The sequence below is a fragment of the Pollicipes pollicipes genome, unplaced genomic scaffold (genome assembly GCF_011947565.3).
Source record: "Pollicipes pollicipes isolate AB1234 unplaced genomic scaffold, Ppol_2.1 Scaffold_4002;HRSCAF=4701_pilon_pilon_pilon, whole genome shotgun sequence".
Taxonomy (NCBI): Eukaryota; Metazoa; Arthropoda; class Thecostraca; order Pollicipedomorpha; family Pollicipedidae; genus Pollicipes; species Pollicipes pollicipes.
Window position 1 is genome coordinate 35340920 of NW_023596420.1, and position 7645 is coordinate 35348564.

Here is a 7645-nt window from a genome sequence, read left to right on the forward strand (position 1 = left end):
GGATGTGTACCAGCCCTGTGGTCGTTGCCGTAAATTTCATTTTCTTCAAACATAAATAGACAAACCTTATGCCACCACTTTGTAAGCTTCGAAACTGTCGCCCGTTTGATTCACCAACGACTGAGAGCTGTACTTAAGAGGGAGCGAGGTTACGGTAATAAAAGACTCGCAGTTTTTCATGCATTTCATCTATCTTTGACCTTGATTGCGATTTGTGAAGAATGGTTTGTATGTCAAACAAAAAAGTTTGAATACGTCCCACCCTCACAAGTCAAGTGCACTGTGTAGCTGTGGTTATATTGAGGACCGGCCTAACAGCTGCTCAATAAAATCGGGCTAAGTTTTGAAAATCTGGGTTATTCTTGAGTTTTCAGTGATCTGTTCGCTTAAAACTGTGAAAATTTGCCCAACTTTTTCATCATTTTGCAACGTTTCCAACGTTGTGCAACGTTGTTATCATTGTTTTATGTTTAGCACTACACTCTAGGTTTTGGCCGATTTAAACTTAAGGAATAGCAAAATTACATTGTTCTTCTTGTTAACAATTTTGACCCGCCAAATCCCAGCCAAAGCCCGCGGGTTTTTGCGGGTCGAACATTGTCGGGTTAGCGCGTTGAAAAGTTTCGTCCTGTCACGACCTGAGTATCTAAACCTCAGTATCTAAACCTGTATCTATACGTGCGATCTCAGGGGGGCTGAAGTTCCCGCTCCCCACCCGAGCTCGGAGCTCTTAACCGGCCATCCGGGCCTTGTTTCGGAGTTTCACGATGGGATCAAGTTCCTCATATGTCGTCGCGCGCGGGCAATATCACAAGACGGATTGCATGTTTCCTTCGCTGCTCCGTTCCCTCGCGTCTCCCAGAGAACGCCGGCCCGCTGTCCCGGCGCGCTGGTTATCACTTGGCGTGGTGAGAAACAAGGCCGAACTTAGTAATGGGCCCGTTCGATGGCAAACCATTCTTCTGAGAGCAAAATGCAGGGGACGTTTTCCGCGAACGCATGCCTCCATTGAATGAAGATGCTCCCACGCCGCGGGTGATTACGCGTCGGCGCGAAAGGACGGCGATCGTGGGTAACGGGGTCAGAGAGCAGAGGCTCGTGCTTCCGCCGGAAGGTCAGGTCACATCGACCGCGCTTCGGCCACATCGACCGGCGGCCGTCTCCGCCTGGCCGTGCCCCGACACCTGCACACGCGCGAGGCTGGCCGCGCCATGTGCTGACACAGGAGCGACGCAGGAGCGACACCGAGGCGGTATCGGAGCGACACTGGAGAGACACCGCACTGGCACTGGGACGACAAAGGAACAACACCGGAACGACATCGGAATGGCATCGAAACGACACCGGAACGACACCGGAGTGACACCGGAACGACATCGAAACGGCCGCGGAACGATGTCGGACGGGATTTGCGTGGAACTAGCACAGCTTCGGCACCGGACCGACGCAGCATCGAAAGAGGTCCAGTACAGGTTGGAGGCACGACTGACGCATGCGCTATGCGCCGACTGACGGTGAGCAGGCATTCCCTCCCCCTCCCCCCCCCCCCCCCCCCGCTATCCTGGGACAGAGCAAAGGACACAGATGGGACGGTGTTGCATGGCTTATTTCATTCTGAATAAATTTAGTGAGGTGTTGTCTTACTTCGTGGTAAAGTTATTCTGAGGTCATGTATCATTTGTCTTGTAATTAAGTTACAACCAACCTAAAATTTCACATCTGTCCTTACAGCCTGTTGCAGCTTAACGATACTGCAAGCCACCATGAAGTGTTCAGCTCATGATCATGTAGGATGAGCGCTTCACCTAGGTCAACCAGTTGTTCAGCCAGGTTCTGCACCCTTGTACAGCCAGTGTCCTGCCCTTGGGAAACAGCGAATATCCTACGAACATACTACGAGCGCTTAACCAATAACTGACTAATAACTGAGCTTAGCTGGCACAACCGAAGCGACACAAAACTAACACAGGACTGACACAGGGCCGACGCTAGACCGACAGCGGATGACACCACAGGTCGGAACCGGCACAAGAACCGACACCGGACCGCCACCCAGAACGACACAAGAACCTGCAAAGGACTGACACAGGACCAACGGTGGCGGACCGGGACCAGACAGAGGCATCGACAGGATCAACACACGGACCGACGTCCAGACCGTCCTCTGACACGGCAGCAAGAGCAACGCAAGACCGACGCCGGACCGACGCAAGACCCGCCGCAGGACAGACACAGGGCGGACGCAGGACCAACACAAGACCGACACAGGACTGACACACCTGGAACGACACGAGACCGACAGCGAGAGGAAGCGAGACTGGGACACGGGAAGGGAAACCGGGACTACTGAGCCCGACGCACGGCTGACAAGGATCTGACAACAGGGCATTCTGGGGCATCAAGGACCGGCCAGCACCCGACCGGGCTTCTGCGCAGCATCCCCACAGAGCTGGCGCGAACCAGACACAGGATCCACACGGACCATCACAAAGAGCCGACGCTGGAGAGACACAGGAGGGCCACAGGATCCGTCGCAGAAACCGACAAGGCCTAGCACAAAATCGACACAAGATCGGCACTGGACGGGCACAGGGACACGTAGGGCTCACAGGACAACAGGATCGGCAAATAAGTGGGTGCGTAGAGATAGAGAGCAGACTGGCAATGAAACCGCACCGCGGCGCATCTGGGGGGGGGGGGGGGGGCAAGCAGATTCTGCCCCGGGCACCTCTGGGACAATGGGGTGAGCCGCGGCGCTGGACACAGCTGGGGCGGGTGCTGATTCAATACCATTTCACACTGCCGTCGGTGCGGCCCACACGCCGCCGGCATCGCGAGCATCGGCCAGTGTGCGCGGTGTTTCAGTCGGTCAAACAGCTGCCGAGACATGGCCAGACTCCGCAGAATGGGGCGTCTCGCCGAGCAGCCGCCGCTTCGCTGTGGCCGGGTTAGTTTTCTATCGTTTATCAGCCCGGCACAAGCCCTGCTCGTCGGGCATGCATGGCAACAGGGTTTTCAGCAGCGGCCACCACAGGACAGGTAACACGGCACCTCCACAATCGTCCGTCCAGTGATGTCCGTCCACACTTCATACTGCATCAGAGCTATGCACTTTATACTTAGAATGTGCATGCCTTTGCAGTGGTATGGGCCTTCCATTTCACATGGCAGACGTTCCGACCCAACGGAGGGCTTCTGTTTCAAAACTGTAGTCATGGAGAACAAACGGATGAGACAAGCTAGTATAGCGTAAATATACCAGTAGGTTTAAGTGAGCTTATCTTACCGTATCTGATGCTTGCTTCAAATTCTCCAAATGTGGAACATTCTCTTTAAGAAGGACGAGGCTGTTAGGTGTCACAAGTGATCTCAAATGACTTTTCGGGTCAAAACTCCATACAAGTCTGAAACATTCCCTGTAAGAGGATCGACCCCTCAAGGGTGGCATGCCATCGAATGGAACAGGATGCTATCATCGACGCGCTTTTCCTCCTGAGTATAGTGCGCGATGGAGCACGGAGCATTACACCCACTCGGCACGCACCCCGAGAACCTACTGGCGTGACAAGTATGAGGCTTCCGTGAGACGTCGCAGCAGAGTTCTCAGTTACGCATGTTGACATTGAAGGCTTGAGTCTATGCAAGCATCAATGCGGCGCAGCTAGTGCTTGCGAGAGGCCTTGTGATACCACAAGGACGGCTCCTACTCAACTCCATTCCGGCGAGCAGAACATCGCCGACCAGCCATTCTGAGACCATGTTTGGTGAGCAACGAACCCCGCGCAGGAGATGAGCTCAATATACAGCCCGTACTAGACAGGATGCAACGGTAAATGGCGGCGGATGTGCCAATGCAAGACGTGTTTACATTGCTTCCGGCTGCCACTGCACCTTGTCGAGCGGCCGCCGACGAAGCGGAACGGCGGCAGCCGCCTTCCGCTCGTCTTCCCTCGTGGTTTGCGAGGCGGCCCCCGCTACCCTCGTGACAGCAATTTGCCTGGGCTGCCGTGACCATTGTCTGCAAGACAGTTCAGGCTGGAGACTTATCAGCAACCCGTCGGCAGTCCGCCTCCGCAGCCGCCGACGCCACCAAGCACCTTTTGCGAGCGCCAGAGACAGAAGCGCAGAGCATGACGTTGATGTGAGTTGACAGAGGCGACTAAACAATGCATCCAGTGGAAATTAAGGATATTTAATGAATGTACGTGACGGAACATGCATTAAAGCGCAGGCATTCGCCAACCAGCGATCATTGCGGTCGTTGAAGTAGAAAAAAATGGCAAGTCACCCCAGCTCTTTAGGTCAATACAAACTGACCAACCATGGTAGCATTACCAACCAGGTCATCAGCACACCAATCAGGGGCCCTTAGCACCGCGGCCGGCGGTCTGGCAGTCCCCGGCAGGGGACAGGTGGTCTCCGGAGAGCTCGCCTCTTACTCCGAGAACCACAGCCGGCGCGGAGCACGCGCCGAGGCCATGCTTGCCTCACCTGGTGGCCCGGCCGGCGGCCGACGGGGCCGCGGCGTCCGGCGAGAGCCAGGTCCGAATCGATGCCGACGCGGGTCGACCCACCGGTCGACACGCTGTCCGCCCCTTTCGAACGGAGCGGCGCGCGGGTGTGTCGCTGGCCGGGCGACTGACGGGTCTTCGGACGAAGCGGCCGACGGGTTCGCGGACGAAGCGGCCGACGGATCCGCGGACGAAGCGACCGACGAGCCGCGCTAGCTGGGTGGCGGGGCTGACCAGTCAGCTTCGGCAGACTGACATTTCATCAAGTTTAGTTGATTGGGAGAAAGCGTACAGAGTTGCCGTCTGAGATGCCGGCCGGCTGATGGCTGCTGGCTGTATGTCTGCAAACGCCGGCCAATGGCTGCAAAATGCTGTCCAGTGGCTGCTACCACCCTTGTCCGGCACCTTCCGCGCAGAGATGTTGCGGCAGTTTCCGGCCAGCTGTCAAGTGGGACGCAACGACGACCTCGTGGGCCGACGCCGCTCGCCAGCGACGATACAGTCCCGTCTCCCCGTCATTCTACGTTGCGCGTTGAGCGCACATACCGACTAAACAGTGTACAGGTCACAGTCGTAAGCGCTTGGCGCGTGGCGGTAGCATTGCTGCTGGAATGCCCTGACGCTGCCGACGTGGTCCAGACCACCGCTGGGCCATATCTCAGCTCTGACGAGCGACGTAAGTCATTACCTTATCATAATATTAACGCGCTCGGGTGGAGGTCAAATTGACCCGCCCTCCGAAGGTTTTTCTCGGAATGGTTTCCGAACGGCGCGGCGAAGCCTAACCAAACTTTGCATAGCTGTAGACAATAAAATAGCGGATCGCTTGGTATCAGACATTTAGATGTTCCCTGTGCGGTTACTGGTCTATAGAAGGTCAGTCAGGCCATGGATTCAGCGAAGTCAATATCAAGGGGATATTTTAATATGATCGTACAACGGAGTGTGAGACGAAGTCCATATATCTCTGAAATACTTTCTGAGGCGATATAATTTAATGACGAAATTCCATTGACCTAGGGTCAGGTATGAAGGTCAGACCAAGGTCAAAGGAAACCTGTATTACTGTTTTAGAGCTCGCTGCACAGGGTAGTTTGCGGTGCTCGTTTCGAATTTATTGACAACAGAAACCGCCTTATACATCTTCCATGAAGTTCTGGAAGGTCAGAATAGGTCACTGACCTGAAATGACCCAGTTCAACATTTTGTTTTTAGGGGCATACCGCCTAACGTAATCTTTGTCGCCTATTTAAGTGCAAAACTCAAAGCAGTCTTGTATGGTTTTGGTCACCATAACCAAAAGGGGAATAAGTTAACTAACCTTAAACGAGCATGTGAACTTTCGATTAGAGCAGGCATCTAGGTTCTGGGAACACATTGTAGACCAACTTGGAGCTTGACCTTGTTTGACCTTATTTAACACAAACGTCATGACCTAAGAACCTCAAACTTTGACCTCAGTGAGTTCACGCATAAGCCAGCACACAGGGAATTTGGTGACTCTAGCTTTCTTGGTTCCTGAGATTTTGGGGGGCTCAAACTGACTGCCACCCGAGCGGAGGGTATCCAACCATCCCCCGGGTGCGCGCTGAAGGGAATTGTTCCACATTTTAAGATGTTGAGATAAGCATCAGACATGGCGGGAAAAGCTTCCTTGTAACTACTGTTAAGCTATCAAGATTAAAAAGCGACCCTGAATGGCAGAATTTCAAAGTTTGTAAAAATGCGCCCCATTACGTCATCGTTTGATGGCGTCATGGAATGTTTTTGTGGTGACAGCGATACTTCTGGCAGCATCTGGCAGCCAGACCTAAAGAATGCCTCGAAGCGCAAAAACGTTGACGCCGGTCGGCCATTCTTGTCGCGGGCCCTGTGTCGGGTGGTGCATTAGTGGATGGCTTGTTTGTGGATTTTGTCGTGGTACTGGTCGCTAGAAAAGCTTTGGTGGACTGTTTGACACAAGCAGCGTAGCGGTCGCCATTATTAATATCAAAGTACGATATGTTGTGAAAACTGTCCCTTAGTATCATGAATCTCGTATCGAAACTTGCCAAGGACTGTTGAGAATGTCGGTGCTGTGTTGTCGACCTACCTTGCCTGCAGTGCTGTAGTCCTGACATTGATATCATGTTATGCGCAGAGCGGTTACTTTCTTTATTAGCTGTAACTGGAAATGCAAAAACAATTTTGCATGCATAATCTAATAAATCTGTAACATTGCTATGAATTGATTGCTAAAGCATTGTCATTGCTTTCGTAAGGATGGGAAGGTTGAGCTGCCTAAAATGTTGTTCCTGCTTAAAATTATTTATGCAATTTTTAGTTAACCCTAGTAAAAACATTGTAGTGCGACACCATTCTCACTTGCCATAGCCCTTTGGCGTTGTTAAATCAGTTGTTACCAGTCATTCATAAATTATAAACTGTTTTCCATAGGTTTGACATAGAGTAATCAACCAATGTGGTACAACGTGTAATGGCACGGGTCAACAGTCATTGTGGCACTACCTCAGTGCTGGACTGTGGCATCGCATGGGCAATGATATGGGTTCTGTACCGCAATCCCTGCTGCTTTAATAATGAATTTAATCATGAAAACATGGGCAAAATGCAAACATACCTTCCGCTTTCACAGCCATGCAACATGCTGCAACCGTCAGGCTGCTTCATTCAAAATATCAAGATAATATTACATGCAGTGATATGACACTGCAGACCTGCTAACCTTGCACAAGGCTGGAGACATGACAAGTGCGTGTAGCTATGGTTGGATGGGTGGAATGCAAGGAAGTGATGAAGCTTCCAGTGCACACAAGGCTCATGATGAAAATATTATTAAGCAAAGTCAAGAAACCAACGGCTATACTTTTCCACCTTTCTCAGCACCCATCACCTTCCAAGCTGCAGTGACTATGCCATTGATGACTCACAAGCAGTGCTTGCCTGCATGCAAAATTCAGGATTCTTAAAGGAAAGACAATTTTGCAAAGCTGTAGCATGTGAGCTTATACCAGGCATGTGCATTAATGAGCTGTGCAGACCACCCCGTACTGCCAAAATGAATTGCTAATATAGTGGCATGCAATAGATTAATTACATGTTGTAAGGCTTCAATAGTTTCAAAATGTTGGCAA